We start from the raw sequence: 17,220 nt of genomic DNA on the forward strand, positions 1-17,220 counted from the left end.
AGCTCTGATACCAATTGTTAGTTGCTACTCGGAACACCTAAAGGTTCCACTGTACAAAAATTTTGTACAAAGGTCTGAACCTTTTCCTAGCTACCATGTGTTCTTTTAAATTAAATTTTGGATCGCCTGCGGAACTTAACACGTTTGATCCAAAACTTAATCTATTTGTTCTTTTAGGTTTTGACTTGGATCTCCTGCGGAACTTAACACGTTTGATCCAAATCACCTAAGTTATGAATTTCATTAAATATTAATTTCCAAAATTGGTTCCCAGTACTGACGTGGCGAGGCACATGGCCTTCTTGAATATGGGAGCAACCACCACCGACTAGACAAAACCTTTTAAGGAAAGCTAATATTTAATTTCCTAAAATAACTTTAGGTCAACCGAAAAGAACAATCAAATCACAAGGAAAAGAAAAACAAAAGAACACTATATCGAAAACAAATTCGAAACACTAGAATCGTATGCCTCTTGTATTTAGTATTATTTCCAAAAATAACTAGTATGATGCGGAAAGGAAAAATAGTAGTTATACCTTTTAGAAAGACCTCTTGATCTTCTACCGTATTCCTCTTCTAACCTCGGACGTTGTGTGAGAAACGATCTTCCGAGATGAGAAACCACCAACACACCTTCTTCTCCTCCTTGCTAGGTTCGGCCAAAACAAGAGCTTCACCAAGGATGAAGAGAAAACACCAACCAAAACTCCAAGGGATGCAAGCTTTCTCTCCTTCTTCTCCTTCTTCTCCAAGTAGTATCCGACCACCACAAAAGCTCCAAGCAATGGAAGAGTTTCGGCCACCACAAAGAGGAAGAGAAGGAAAGAGGTTGGCTGGCCACAACACTAAGGAAAAGAGGGAGAGAATAATAGAGGTTGTTTCTCATGAAGGCACCCCAACCCCCTCTTTTATATTCCTTAGCTTTGGTAAATAAGAAAATTTAATTATAATAAAATTTCCTTAACTTTCCTTGACAAAAATTAATTAAGAAAAATTAAATAAAATTTCCAAATTAATTGAATAATGGTCGGCCACCTCATGGAGAGCAAATAAGACAATCTTCAATCAACAATTAAAAATTCCTTATTTGTCTTCGGATATTTTTTTAAAAAATGAAATTTCACTTTAAAATCTCTTCATGGTTGATAAAAAGATATTTCTATAATTTTAATTTTTAACATGTGAATAATTTACAAAGAGAAAAAATAAAATATCTTTCCTATCTACAAATAAGGAAAGAGATCTAATCTCTTTTCTTAATCTTTTGTAGAAGAGATATTTTAATTTTAATTCTCTCCAATAAATTATATCTTCCACATAAGAAAATTTTAAAATTAAAATTCTTTTTAATTTCATTAGGGTCGACCCCCTCTAGCTTGGGTTCAAGCTAGGGCCGACCACCCATAAACCATGCTTAGGCCGACCCTAGCTTGATTCCCAAGCTAGCTTGGTCGGCCCCCTTTAGGTGGGTATAGAAGGTGGGTATAGGTGGGTATAGTACTCTATAAATAAGAGGCTACGATAGGGACCGAGAGGAGGAATTGGTTTTGGTCTCCCGATAAAATTAAGCATCCCGTGTTCGCCCCGAACACACAACTTAATTTTATCAATAATAATTCATTCCACTAGAGAACTATTATTGAACTACCGCACCAATCCCAAATTACATTTTTGGGCTCCTTCTTATTATGAGTGTGTTAGTCTCCCTGTGTTTAAGATGTCAAATGTCCACTAATTAAGTGAGTTACTGACAACTCATTTAATTAATATCTTAATCCAAGAATAGTACCACTCAACCTTATCGTCATGTCGGACTAAGTCCACCTGCAGTGTTTAACATGACAATCTTTATGAGCTCATCTTGGGGACATTATCAACCTAGATTACTAGGACACAGTTTCCTTCTATAATCAACAACACACACTATAAGTGATATCATTTTCCAACTTATCGGGCTTATTGATTCATCGAACTAAATCTCACCCATTGATAAATTAAAGAAATAAATATCAAATATATGTGCTTGTTATTATATTAGGATTAAGATCACATACTTCCATAATAACTGAGGTCTTTGTTCCTTTATAAAGTTAGTATAAAAGAAAATGACCTCTGATGGTCCTACTCAATACACTCTAAGTGTACTAGTGTAATTATATAGTTAAGATAAACTAATACCTAATTACACTATGAACTTCCAATGGCTTGTTCCTTTCCATTTTTGGTCGTGAGCTACTGTTTATAATTTATAAGGTACTGATAACATCACCTTCTGTATGTGACACCACATACTATGTTATCTACAATATAAATTAATTGAACAACTACAACAAATGTAGATGATTTGACCAAATGTGATTCTTTATTTAAAATAAATGTTTACAAAAGCTTAGGCTTTCAGTATACACTCTAACATTTATGTTGTTTGATATGCATAGTAGTGAATTTAACAAATTATAATAATTATGTTTCTTATCTGTTTCGGTTAGTCACTACCCGATACTTGTTACATGCTTGGTTGATACTTGTTTTGCATCTCATGTTATTCCTTACCTGCTTATACATGCTTATAGGGGTAGTGATATACCATGCTTCACCATGTTCAGGACCTAGGTTGTATACCTTATCTGATCTGTGTACCTTTGATTTGATTCATTGACCTATGGTGCACCTTCTATATATATATGGATTAGCTCAGGATATTCCCATGGTTAGTGCCTTGCACCATTCGCATGATTGCATGCTGTGCGATAGTCCGCTCCATTATTGTTGAGCACATCGTCAGTTACATGGATCTGCACACACCACCACTCATGGGTTAGTGGTCGATTCAGGCAGAGTGTGTTGCAGCAGGGACTTTGTTTGGCTCCGTTGGTCCGCTCATGGGTAGTGCGACGCAGCGTGGTAGCCGGCAGAGATTCCTCCCCATCGTCGTGTACCGGGAGATGAGAGCATTGCGCTCCCCCATTTATGATTTGGGGTAGGAGGATAGGTGTACTCCGACAGCATCCCGTCCGCTCGGTCACTCATCAGGAGCAGTGACGACAGAGTGCACGGTTGTCACAGCCCTACCTACTCGGTCTCACCATTGTGTGTGAGATGGTTGACTGGCGTCAGGGGTGACCAGGACGCATCATTGGCATCATACGCATTGATGCATTTATTTCTTGTGATTGTGTTTGCTGCATTTATTTGCTGTATATTGGTTGGATGCCCATGCTTGACATACATACAGGATTTCTATACCTCTCGGACTGTTATTCCTGGTACCAGGTCCTGGTTAGAACAGTATTCTCCTGTTTATTTCAGTTTGCATTTACCTTTATTACGTCAGGAGACTGTACGCATGATTAGTGCTAGATGTTATTTCCTTACTATGTATATCAGTTGTTACTCGCTGAGCGTTGGACTCACCCCCGCCTCCGTTGTTATTTCAGGTTGATGCTGTCAGGAGAGATTTCCAGTCGTTAGTCCCCTGCAGTCCACGAGGACGAGCGTGGATCTTATGGTTTTCTTTATTAGATTGTATTTGGACTTGTTACGTTTTGATACTTGGATCTTGTGTATGGATTGTTTTACTTATCGATGGGTTTGAATTTGGATTTGTTTTACTACGTGCCTGCCTAGACGGCAGAAGAGGTAAGTTGATCTTATCGTCGGATTTGAGCTTTATGGGTGTAGTTGAGTAGGGTTGTTTTTGAGTCATATATTTCCTGTTACAGTTTATTTATTATTAACTACGTGGTGATGGATATATATACTGTTTTATTATCTGTTATTGTTTCCGGCCGTGTTGGCCGAGGTATATGTGGCCCAGAGGGTGATGTAGAATCAGATTGTCCGCCTTATAGGGGAGATGCTGCCGAAATTTCTTCGGACAGGGACTCCTCCGGGGCGTGACATTCCAACTAGACCCAGAGTTAATTTTCATAATACAAGATCATAAATTTGGAGGAGAAGTATCAGAAAGTCCTTATCTGCATCTTGAAACATTTTTAGAGATTTGTGATATAGTGAAATGTGAAGGAGTGTCAGCAGATGGAGTTCGATTGATGGCATTTCCTTTTAGTATCAAGGATAAAGCAAGGACTTGGTTATATTCTCTCCATCCTCAAAGTATCACAAGTTGGGAGCAATTGGAGAAGCAATTTCTTCATCATTTCTTCCCTCCAAGCAGAACAGTGTATATGAAGAATTGCATAACAAATTTTGTTCAGACATATGGAGAATCATTATTTAAAGCATGGGATAGATTTAAGAGTTTTCAAAGACAGTGCCCTCATCATGGTTTAGAAAAATGGCTGACCCTGCACATATTTTATAGGAGAATTTTTTTCTCAGATAAGTGTTTGTTAGATTCATCAGCTGGAGGTTCTTTTATGGATAAGAGTGTAGATGAAGCATATATGTTAATTGATCAAGTGACATTGAACCTCCATGAATGGTCGAACAAAAGTTGGATGGAATCTCCCTAAAAAATTCAAGAAGTGCAAGCCATAAATGTAAGAGAGTCTGTCAAACAAAATGCAGCTCAACCATCCAAGAAAGTTGAAGTTCACAAGTCACAGAATGAGGAGTTCAAACATTTGGGGGAAAAGATTAATAGCATAGTTTCAAATGGTTCAAAGAAGACCTTCCTCCTTCACAAAAAAAATCTAGTGTAAATGATGATGATCTTAAGTTGAGAAGTGGCAAGAATCATGAAGAACTTCTGAAAAAGGACATGTTTAGAATTGAAGAGAAGAACAATAGAAGATCACATGAACTTAGTTCCATTATTCCAGGAGGTTCCCAAATGCCACAAGTACCTTTCCCTCAATGATTGATCATACCAACACTAGATAAGCAAGTTGAACCTCCTCCACAAGATAAAAGAGAATATGGGAAATTAGAAGTTCCTTTCCCAAGACCTTCACTAAGGGTTCCTTTTCCACAAAGGTTAGTGGGGGTGACTTTAAAAAATTCTATGACACTGGTAAGGTTGAGTGCAGATTTCATAGTGTGTATAAAGATGAAGACTCTTCAGATAAGGATTGTGATGATAATACAGTGGATAACGAGTTTTTAGATCTACCTCCAGGTTTTATTGGAAGTTATAGTGAAATTAATTTTTCAGATGATAAATGTGATGTGGTAGATCAACTTAAAACTGCAAGTGAAGTTATTGATCCTCCTATAGTTGATTCTCCTATTGAGGATATTGATGTTGGTTTGTTTTTTGATGTTTGTGTTGATGATGTTGATATGGAATAATGTGTAGGGAGCTGTGTTGTGGAAGCAGCATCTCAAGAATCACCTCCTTTGTCCACACAATCCTTAGATGTTGTAAGAGTTACAAGGATTGAGCATGTTGTGGACCAATGTGTAGGGACTCATGTAGATATGGTTGAGTCTCAAGAATCACCATCTTTGATATCACCAACACCTGAGCTAGAACCATCATTTGATTCAGAGGAAGTCGCATCCACATGTTTAGAAATATCAGGTATCTCTCAGCAAAGCAAGGTAAGTACTTCTTGTGATCTTTTGAAAATTTTTATAGAGGTACCTATCATTGACTTTGTTGGATGTGATTCAGTTTTTATTTCTTATTCTTCTTATCTTAATATGGTTATGGCTCTATCTTATCTAATATGTTTGTGGGAGATTTGTACTTTCTTTGCATGTGCAGATTTCACTTGGGCTAATGATTGGAAGCTCAATCTGAACCGTCTTCGATCACCTGAGAGAACTTCAAAGAGGACGAAGATGGAGAGAGCAATATTTTATTTTGTAATTCCTATATTGGAAGCTCTCTCCATAATAAGAACCCTTGGTAAGAAGGTTCTAAAATATTTTACCCCTCCAAGAGTGAGATTTAGATGAATCTAATGAGGTGGTCGAGCTAATGACCTTAAACAAGCGCTTCTTAGGAGGCAACCCAAGTTCATTTTCTTTGTTTTCGTTCATGTCTTTAATTCTTTCTAGTTTTATTTCTTTCGTTATAATAAACTTGTATCCTCTATTGAATTTTTATTATCTATCTTCTTTCATAGGACTCTAAGATAAGGAGGAGTGCAACTACATGATGGAGAAGTCATTTGGTAACTTCTCTTACTTTTAATCTCGTCCGCATTATTTTTAGTTTTCATTGAGACGATGAAAAGTTTATGTCTGGGGGGATGCATTAGATGCATTTGAATTGCTTTGTTTGTTTTTGTTTTTGCTTATGTCTTGCATTTTGTTTTGATTTTCCGTGGCATACATCTTGAGAACATCAAACTTCACTTATATGCTTTCTTGTCTTTCAGTGAAAATGTTAGCACGTTCATTATCTAGATTCATGATATTTAAATGATGCTAGTAGTATGCTTAGTGTATCTCTTTTCTCTATCTTGGGTAGCATGAAATAAGCTAAGTATCATATCGAAATGAGTTTTAGTTTTGGCTTAACCTTAAGGATCTTACCTTCACTTCACTATACTTGAGCTTGGATTGTTGATATCATTGGAATAGTCATGATTCATCTTGTTTGTTTAGTACTTGGTTTCCATGGTGATTTCTCAAACTTCATTTTGGTTATTGGATGAAACTCAAATCATGTAAGCTCATTTGGAAAAATCAAAATATCCCAATATTTGTGCCAAAAGTACATTTGTGAATAAGATTTGCACAATGCAAATGCTTATGAAAAAAAAAGTGTGAAAAAAAGAGTGAATAAGGGATATAAAAAGTAGTTGTCGTGAGTAGAATCTAGCAAGTCACCCCTTTGAGACTGAGTTAGGTTACTAGGGAAATGACTGCTTAGCTTCTCTTGAGATTGAGCACGCCTTTGAGACCTTGGGTTGATTGAGAAATATGAACCAAGTGTGTGACATGTAAGTGCCTATCACTGGTTCCGTGCCTATCACCGGAAACATTAGGAACTCAAATTTGATGACGACTTGACTAGAATGAAGATTGAAACTTGAAGAGTTTTGAGTTACTTATTGCACTGTGCACAAGATACTTATGCTTGAGCCAAACTTAACTTATTTCCATGATCATGCTTGCTAATGAAACTTTTTGATAGAGTTAGGAAAATGCATTAGGGATATGAGTGCATTGTAGAACATATGAATTTAGATTGCAACATTTTGCTTGAGGACAAGCAAAGGTCTAAGTCTGGGGGTGTGATGTGCGTAGATTGTATACACTTGTTTAGCATTTTTTGATGCACATTCACATGTTTTGAGCATGTTTTATCTATGTATTTTCATACTTCCAGCTTTACTTTTAGCATATTTACTCTTTTTGTTCGGAGATCTACTTTTGTGCATTTTTTGTACATAGGAGTCGTATTTGGTGAAGGATTTATGATTGTGGCCAGATCTGCAAGCAAACCAAAGGAGGAAGGTACCATCCTTGTGTGCCACACGGCCCTGCCATGGGGGGTTGTCCAGGCCGTGTGAGGATCACCACCCGTGTGGCTGCAGCAGGAAAGGGAGTGGCCATGGCCGTGTGAGTTTCACACTGCCGTGCCAAGTTTTGAAGCCAACAGAGCCAGGTCGTGTACGCCACACGGCCTTGCAAGCCCTCCAGAGCTGAAGCAGTGCACGACCATGTAGATCTACATGGTCGTGCAACATTTTCAGAGGCCAAGAATGCCCTGGCCGTGTGCACCACACGGCCGTGCAGGAGCTCCAGAGCCGGAGGCAGTGCAGGCCGTGTAGATCTACACGGCCGTGCAAGGGGAGCAGTGGCAAAGCAAGCCATGGCCGTGTCTCACACATGGCCGTGTGAGACAGGCAGAGAAGGGAGTAACACAGGTCGTGTGAGCTTCACATGGCCGTGTCTCGGGGCCGTGTGGCACCCAAACCCCCCTTCTATATAAGGCCTTCTTCAAGATTTGAAAGGGGATCTTCTCCCTTTTGAAGGGAAAGAAGTTTTGGGGCATTCCTCCACCTTCTTGGAGGGATTTTCCGGCGATCTAAGGGCAGATCTTCATCGTTTCGACTCCGGAAGCAAGGATTGGATCCGAAGACCATTCTTCATTGTAAATAAGCCTTTCTTCCCTTTCTTTCTTGGATTTAGGGATCAAGATGTTTGTAATCTTCTTGTTTTCGGATTTCTTTCCTTGTTCTAAGGATTAGATCTCTATGTTCTAGGATGGAGGGAGTATTTGTAATGAAGATTTGATGTAAAACTCTTGTGGATGTGTCAATTCCCTATTTTTATGATTTTGTCCTGTTTGTATCTCTTTGATCTTGTGTGGTTTGTTGTGATTTGGACCTAATTCCCATACTTGATTGAATGTTTGAATATCTTGTGGATCTTGTAGAGATTGTTTCTCATTCGATTTTCTGAGGGTCGTTCGTGACAGGAACAAGCCCGTGTAAGGATGTTTGAGGGAATAATCTTGAGAGTGAAATAGGGTTATTCAAGGAGGTAGGATAGATTGTGTGCATTAATCTTCGATGAGGTTGAGAAGCAATGAGTTCCTATGTTGATTATCCGAGGGACGCACATGACAAGCAAGCCCGTGTAAGGACATCATAGGATTCATACCTAATTGATCACATTTAGATATAAATTGCAGTCCTAGGTCGATTGTCTATTGCAAGAGGGAACTGGAAACCTTCTACAAATGATGGACAATTGATGAATAAAATTTGGTAGATCATTTACATTGAATAACCTTACAAAGAAACTGAAACTTCTAGAACATACCTTTATCATATCCCTTATTTTTGTTTCTTATTCTTTAGTTTCTATGGTTTACTTTGCATAGTTGTACTTTGCTTTTGTCAATCCATTGATTAGTTGCTTAGCTAACTCATGTTGAGACATCTTTAGTGGTTATTCTAGTCCCTGTGGATACGATATCTTTTATTATTACTTACGATATTTTCGTACACTTGCGGAACGTCAATAGGAACCTTGGTTAATCCAGGGCGCTTGGTGTCGGCCTTTTTGCATGTCACGAGGCGCTCCAAATTAATTAAAATTGAAACTCATTAAGATTAAGACAAGTGTCGTAGTAAGGAGTCCCAAGTCGTATTTTTCCAAGGGCAACTAGTAAGTTAATGTGTGTTGATTCTAGAATTAATTCAAAATCTCATTTCAATTTTAATACATTTAAATTTCCACAAGTGCACTAGAACAATCAAAAATAAGATCTAGGAAGGTTCATTCTCATCTAAACATGATTAAACTCCACCATATCAAGCTTACAACAACTAATTCGGATTTAAATGCACCATTGAGTAAAATGAATCAATTGCTATATTTCTAATCTACAACCACAGTAACTTCAGATACAATAACTAAAATAAGAGCTCAACAATTAAGGATGAGTCTAAATTTAGTCTTACATTAACCAAAATAACATGCTACATCCAGATCACACTCATAAATCAAACAATTCATTCACATCTTATTCTTGCACAATCGAAACTAATTCATCAACTATCAAAACTCCCATTTACAACTTCAATCAAGAATAATAAAGGAGGTCAACAATGAGAAGGTTAAGTGATTCATTCAACATTCAACCTAGTTCACATTCATTTAAAATCTGAAATGTTAAGCAAGAACACACATTCAAAAATCTAAACTAAACACTAACTGGTATAGACTGAAATGAAGAATTCAAAAACAGAACTAGATTGCTAGACTAAGTTAGTATCTGAAGCAAGAATTGAATTGTAAAGGTGCAACAAAATCAGGGATTTCAAGTAGGAAAATAGGAACAGATTTGTTGGATTTAAACTCTAACAAAACGAAATAGCAAGAACAGAATCAGATCATCAGATCTGAGCTGGTTCATCAACAAATCAAAGACAAAAGCAAAGAAAATTAAACCCCTAACATTCCACAATTCAAGTCCCGTAGCCAAACTTCATCAATCTGCCAGAAACAGATATGTTTCGGAAACCTCCCTTAAACACCCAACGAGCTGTTAGAGTGTATACTAAAAGTCTAGCTTTTGGTATAAACATTAATCTAGAAATAAGAATCGCATTGGTCAAATGTCTACATTTATGATAAATGTAGTTGCTCAATTAATTTATATTGTAGATAACATGGTGTGTGGTGTCACATACAGAAGATCATGTTATCGGTTCCTTATAAATTATAAACAGTAGCTCACGACCAAGATGGAAAGGAACAAACCATTGGAAGGTCGTAGTGTAATTAGGTATTAGTTTATCTTAACTATATGATTACACTAGTACACTTAGAGTGTATTGAGTAGGACCATTTGAGGTCGTTCCTTTTATACTGACTTTATAAAAGAATAAAGACCTCAGTTATTATGGAAGTGTGTGCTCTTAATCCTAATATAATAACAAGCACATATATTTGATATTTATTTCTTTAATTTATCAATGGGTGAGATTTAGTTCGATAAATCAATAAACCCGATAAGTTGGGAAATGGTATCACTTATAGTGTGTGTTGTTGATTATAGAAGGAAACTGTGTCCTAGAGATACTAGGTTGATAATGTCCTCAAGAGGAGCTCATAAGGATTGTCATGTTAAACCCTGCAGGTGGACTTAGTCCGACATGATAATAAGGTTGAGTGGTACTACTCTTGGACTTAGATATTAATTAAATGAGTTGTCAGTAACTCACTTAATTAGTGGACATTTGATATCTTAAACACAGGGAGACTAACACGCTCATAATAAGAATGAGCCCAAAATGTAATTTGGGATTGGTGCGGTAGTTCAATAATAGTTCTTTAGTGGAATGAATTATTATTGATGAAATTAAGTTGTGTGTTCGGGGCGAACACGGGATGCTTAATTTCATCGGGAGACAAAAACCAATTCCTCCTCTCGGTCCCTATCGTAGCCTCTAGTAGATAGAGATTTATACCCACCGCATACCCACCTTCTTACCCATCCAATGGGGCCGGCCAAGCTAGCTTGGAACCCAAGCTAGGGCCGCCAAGACCAAGTGGATGAGTGTAGGTGGCGGCCAAAGCTTGGGTCCCAAGCTTGGGTGGCCGACCACTAGAATATTTAAAAGGATTTTATTAAAATTATTTCTTATGTGGATATCATGATTTTAAAGAGAGTTTAAAATTAAAATTTCCTTTTATAGCTTTCTACAAAGATTAAGAGAAGAGATTAATCTCTTTCCTTATTTGTAGTTTAAAAGGATGTTTTAATTTTGGTAAAAATTTTCCTTATTTGTAAATCATCTACATGTTTAAAAGAGAGTTTAAAATTTGAAATCTTTCCTTATTTGTTGATTAAAGGAGGATTTTAAATTTTAAGAAAACTTTCCTTTTAACCATGTTCATGATTTAAAAGAAAGTTTAAAATTAATAATTCTCTTTTGTTAGTTTCTACAAAGATTGAGAAAAGATTTGATATCTTTCCTTATTTGTAGATTAAAAGAGATTTTAATTTTTAGAGATAACTTTCTTTTTATCCACATGTTTAAAAGAAAGATTTTAATTTATTAAATTTCCTTTTTATAAACCAATCATGAAGGGATTAAATTATTGGAGAAATTTTATAAATTTCTGGAGACAAATTAGGAAGTTTTAATTAATTAAAACTCTCCTTGTTTGTAGCTTTGGTGTGGCCGGCCATGTAAATTGAGAAAAGGAAAATTGTTTTAATTAAATAAATTTTTCCTTTTCATGGCAAAAGAATTAAGGAAGTTTTTAATTAAATTTCCTTATTTGCCAAGACCAAGGATTATAAAAGAGGGGTAGAGAAGGCTTCATGTGAACAACCTCTATTATTTCTCTCCCTCTTTTCCTTGGTGTTGTGGCCGGCCAACCTCTCTTCCTCTCTTCCTCTTGGTGGTGGCCGAACCTTCTCTATTTGCTTGGAGCTCTTGTGGTGGCCGGATACTACTTGGAGAAGAAGAAGAAGAAGGAGACAAAGCTTGTATCCCTTGGAGCTTGGTTGGTGGAAAAAGATCTTCATCTTTTGGAAGCTTTGTGCTTGGCCGAAACTTGAAGAAAGGAGAAGAAGGTGCTTTGGTGGATTCTCATCTCGGAAGATCGTTGCCCACACAACGTCCGAGGTTAGAAGAGGAATACGGTAGAAGATCAAGAGGTCTTTCTAAAAGGTATAACTAGTATTTTTTCTTTCCGCATCATACTAGTTATTTTTGGAAATAATACCAAATACAAGAGGCTTACGATTCTAGTATTTCAAATATGTTTTCAAGTAGTGTTCTTTTGTTTTATTTTTCCTTGTGATTTGATTGTTCTTTTGGTTAACCTAAAGTTATTTTAGGAAATTAAATATTAGATTTCTATAAAGGTTTTGTCTAGTCGGTGGTGGTTGCTCCCATATCCAAGAAGGCCATGTGCCTCGCCACGTCAAGATCGGGAACCAATTATGGAAATTAATATTTAATGGAATTAATAACTTAAGGTGATTTGGGTCGAACGTGTTAAGTTCCGCAGGAGACCCAAGTCAAAACCTAAAAGAACAAATAGATTAAGTTTTGGATCAAACGTGTTAAGTTCCGCAGGCGATCCAAAATTTAATTTAAAAGAACACATGGTAGCTAGGAAAAGGTTCAGACCTTTGTACAAAATTTTTGTACAGGAACCTCTAGGCTTTCCGAGTAGCAACCAACAATTGGTATCAGAGCTAGGGTTTTGCATCTGTGTATTTGGTATTAGTTTAATTATGCACATGTCATACATAATTTAGGCAGGTTAATAGTAGGATGTGCTAACTTTGTGGATGCAGGATCCAACTATTATGGCTTTTAGTTATTATGTGTGTGATTGGACCCTTGGACATGTCAAGGGCATTTATCTGTGTGTGCATGATTGTATTAAAATACAGCAGGAGCTGTATTTAGTTTTATTAGGATTTTATTTTTGATCTAGATACATGTACATTCCTTTTATGGAATATAGGATCAAAATGTAAAATTCTATTTATGTCGCGGATCGAATCTTGCAAAGCGTGGAACCTTCTAAGGACCAGAGGCGCAGCGGAACTAGGAGCAAGATGGATGCGGCAGCTAGACCCGGTGGCGATGGCCAAATATGGCAGTAGCTTGGGATGACAGCACACGGAGGACAACTAGAGATAAAATCCATAATAGTTGAAAATTAGATTTTCTATTTATTGCTTTTATATTGTGCTGTGTGTGCATATTAGTATACATGACTAGTAGGCTAGCATAGTTAAAATTCCTCGTTTATAAATAACTAAGTGGGAGAGGGATTTTTAAATAAATCCCATGGTCTCCATTACTGGTTTGTAACTGATGCAAACAAGCTTGCGCGTTGGCTCTGAGTGCCTTCCTCCATAACGGATGAGCTTGTTTGTGGATCACTAGAACAGACTTCCATTTTTGGATGACTATAGGAAGTTAATTAAGAGCGTGTGATCTTCCCCAACGGAAGGGGCATAATCTTATTAATGGACTTAGTGTCAAGTAATGGTATACACTTAGACACATCTAATAGTATCCTCCCCATCGGAGTCACTGCTATTATTTGTGTGACCAAATGAAACCAACTATTAATTTGTCATAAAACTAGGTTGACAAGATAATAAAATTAAAGGGTTAAAACCCCTCTTACAAATGATTGATTTTGTATACGTCCACACTAACGTGGCATACAAAATTAACGGTGTTTGAGATAATTTTATTTGTCATAAAGATATGTTGACAAGATAGTTAATGGGTAAAACCTCCTTTACAAATGTTGAATTTGTATACGTCCACACTAACGTGGCATGCAAAATTCACGGTGTTTGAGGTGTTGGTAAATTTAAATAATATTGTTTGAGGAATCAATGTTATTTTAAATTCAAAGAGTTTTGACCAAATATTTGATCAAAGATAGATCAACTATTAATTTTATTCGTCATAAAGTAAAGTTGACGAGATAATAAAATTAATGAATAAAATCTCCTCTTCGATTTTGTATACACAAAATTCATGGAGATTTTAAGGAGTTGATCTTGACCAAATGTTTTTGTGATTCTTAGGATGTTTGTCAATCCCTAGTAGTCATACTATAGAAAAAGACTTAGTAGTCCCAATTGTAATGATTGAAAATAGGACTTGAACATTAAGGTAGACTGTCTTCTTAGAACTAAGAACAATTTAGGTGTATTTAATTCATTAGTTGAAACATGTCTAGTGGTGTTATCTACCAGAACCTGGAGTGTAGATACAAGATGCCATTAATCATGTCTGCAATTCATTGCAGGGTTCCAGAAACCCGACAACTAAATGAAAGGTAAATCACCGTCCACATGGGCACTACTGTAAAAGTGGTATTGCAGTGGGAGATGTTTATCCTTTGATAAGAATAAAATATGGATTTTAAGTAATTGTCTTTACGTACCAAGTTTAGAAAGAACCTGATTTCAGTTTCTAAACTATTATAGATATTATGTCTATTTTGATAACAAAGTTGTTATCAAGAAAAATAAGAAAGTTATCTATTCTGGTATGATGGTTGACAATTTATAATCCAATAACTCCCACGATGCAACAAATGGAAATTAGTAACACATCTTCTAATTTTAAGAGAAAGCAACCTTCGGAAATGAACCAATTATATCTTTGGCATCTAAAGCTAGGTTATACTTGAGTAGGATTCATTGGTAGCTGATGAACTTTTGGGCTCATTGGTAGTGGAAATCTTTCCAACCTGTGAGTCTTACTTGGAAGGAAAATAACCAAGAAGCTTTTAAGTCCAAGGGGTATGGAGTCAAAGATATGTTGAAATCGGTTCATTCTGATTTGTGTGATCCTATGACTATCCAGACAAGAGGTAGTATTGAATATTTTGTCCATTTTATAGACAACTATTCAAGATACAAATAAATTTACTTAATGTACCGCAAGACTAAGTACTTTGATTAGTTCAAAAAGTACAAGGTTGATGCGGAGAAATGTTAAAGTAAAAGGTCACTATGGAAGATCGTAGTGGCAAGTACCTCTTGAGAGATTTTAGGAGTCACTTATCAGAAGTTGGATTTCAATCCTAACTAACTGCATCTGGTACACCCCAACAGAATGGTGTAGTAGAAAGAAGGAAAAGAACTCTTATGGAATAATTAGATAGATGATGAGTTATTAAGAAAATTACCAAATTTGTTTTAAGGATAAACTCTGAAAATGAAAGTGAACATAGTGCCTTCCAAGTCATAACTCTCTACTCATATAGAATTGCTGAATAGGCGTAAGCCTATTTTGAAGCATATTCGGATTCAGGTAATCCAGCATATATGTTAAAGAGAGATAATGATAAGTTGGATAGGAGTTCACTTGTTTGTAAGTTATCCTAGATAAACAAAAATAGGTTTATAGTCTTAAAAATCAGAAGGTCATTGATAACATCAATGACTGATTTTTAGAAAAGGACTATATAATGAACCACGTGCTCATAAGTAAATTTGTTCTTAAGAAAATAATAAAAGACATGTCTAATCTAGTACCAACTGTACAAGATGAGATACCACAAGAAAACTGCAACACGTATCACAAATGATACACAATTGCAGAAAATGTCTTGTCGTAGTGGGAGGGTTGTTAAGCAACATTAAGAGATTCATGTTTTGGGAGAGTTTTTGAACTCGATCCCTGAAGGACATGAACCTGATCTCCGGACATATGACGAAGCACTCCAAGATAAATATGAAGCATCTTGGCAAAGAGTAATGAATAATAGAATTAGAATATATGTATTCTAATAAAATCTGGAAGCTTGTAGAACCACCAAGTGGTGTAAAAGCCTTTGGGTGTAAAAGGTCTATAATAGAAAAAGAGGGATAGACAGGAAGGTAGAAACCTTCAAAGCAAGGCTTGATGAAAAAGGAAACCTTTTTCACTGGTAGCCATGCTTAAGTCTATCCAGATTCTTTTATCTATTTGGCAAGTGGATGTCAAGACAGCATTCCTTAATGGAAGTCTTGAAGAAAGCATCCATATAAAGCAACCAGAAGGGTTCATTGCAAAATGCTAAGAGCATCTTGTATGGACTGATACAAAGCTTCAAGGTCTTGGAACATCCAGTTTATCAAAGTAATCCACACCTATGGATTTATTGAGTAAACGGATAAAGTTTTGTGTATACAAAAGATGTGATGGAAACGTGATGGTATTTCTTGTACTATACGTAGATAACATTTTTGGTAGTTGGAAACAATATCAAAATGTTGTCAGAAGTAGGGGTATGGTTGTCCAAATAATTCGATATAAAGGACTTGGGAGAATGTATATATTTTTAAGATCAAAGTAATAAGGGATCACAAGAAAAAATATATTTATTCCAAGCTTGATACATCGGAAAAATCCTTGCTCGTTTTAAGCATGCAAAACTCCTCAAAAGGTTTCTTACCTTTTAAGCATGGAGTGTCTTTATCTAAAGAGATGTCTCCGATGACATTAAAGGAGATTGAGGACATGTAGGCAGTTCTTTATGCTTCGGCAGTTAGACAACCTAATGTATGCTATGCACGAGATCTGAAATTTGTTTTGCCAAGGGCATAGTTAGCAGATATCAAAGTAACCCTTGACAAGGACATTGGACTGCAGTAAAGCATATATTAAAGTACCTTAGAGGCGCTAGAGATTATATGCTAGCTTACAAGGCAGTTAATTTGGTCCTAGTGGGTTGCATGGATTTTGGCTTCCAATCGGATAGGGATAATAATAAGTCAACCTCGGGTTTTGTGATTACTTTAGGAGGTATAGTCATAACTATGGAAGAGTGATAAGCATAGGTGTTTTTCTGGACTCCACCATAGAAGCTTAGTATATGGCAAGCCTCTGAGGTAGCCATAAAAGCTGAATGACTCAATAACCTCAAGATAGACTTAGATATGATTTCTGGTTTGTCCAAAGATTATTACAATTTATTGTAATAATGTTGGTGCAGTAACTCGAAGAAACCATAAGTCTATAAGGCAAGTAAACACAATAGAGCGCAAGTACCACCCAATACGAGAAATCGTATAAACGAGGAGAAGTTGTTGCTGCCTAGATTGCATCAGGTGATGACCTATAGATCTTTTCACTAAGGTCCTTAAGGCAAGAGCTTTTGATGGGCATGTTGAAGGGTTGGGAATCAGATGTATGGCAGCAGATATGGCAGCTTAGTCTTTTAGTATAAGTGGGAGATTGTTAGAGTGTATACTAAAAGCCTAGCTTTTGGTATAAACATTAATCTAGAAATAAGAATCGCATTGGTCAAATGTCTACATTTATGATAAATGTAGTTGCTCAATTAATTTATATTGTA

At 36.4% G+C, this 17,220-nt stretch overlaps 1 non-coding gene across 1 annotated transcript; it reads right to left on the minus strand.

Annotated features, from left to right (window-relative positions):
• Positions 1 to 4,188: 4,188 nt before the first annotated feature.
• LOC121978806 lies at positions 4,189 to 4,294 on the minus strand. Its single transcript, XR_006111151.1, has one exon. It is a non-coding gene; the product is annotated as a small nucleolar RNA R71 (small nucleolar RNA).
• Between the last annotated feature and the right edge of the window lie 12,926 nt (positions 4,295 to 17,220).

This window comes from Zingiber officinale, chromosome 4B, assembly GCF_018446385.1.
Source record: "Zingiber officinale cultivar Zhangliang chromosome 4B, Zo_v1.1, whole genome shotgun sequence".
NCBI lineage: Eukaryota > Viridiplantae > Streptophyta > Magnoliopsida > Zingiberales > Zingiberaceae > Zingiber > Zingiber officinale.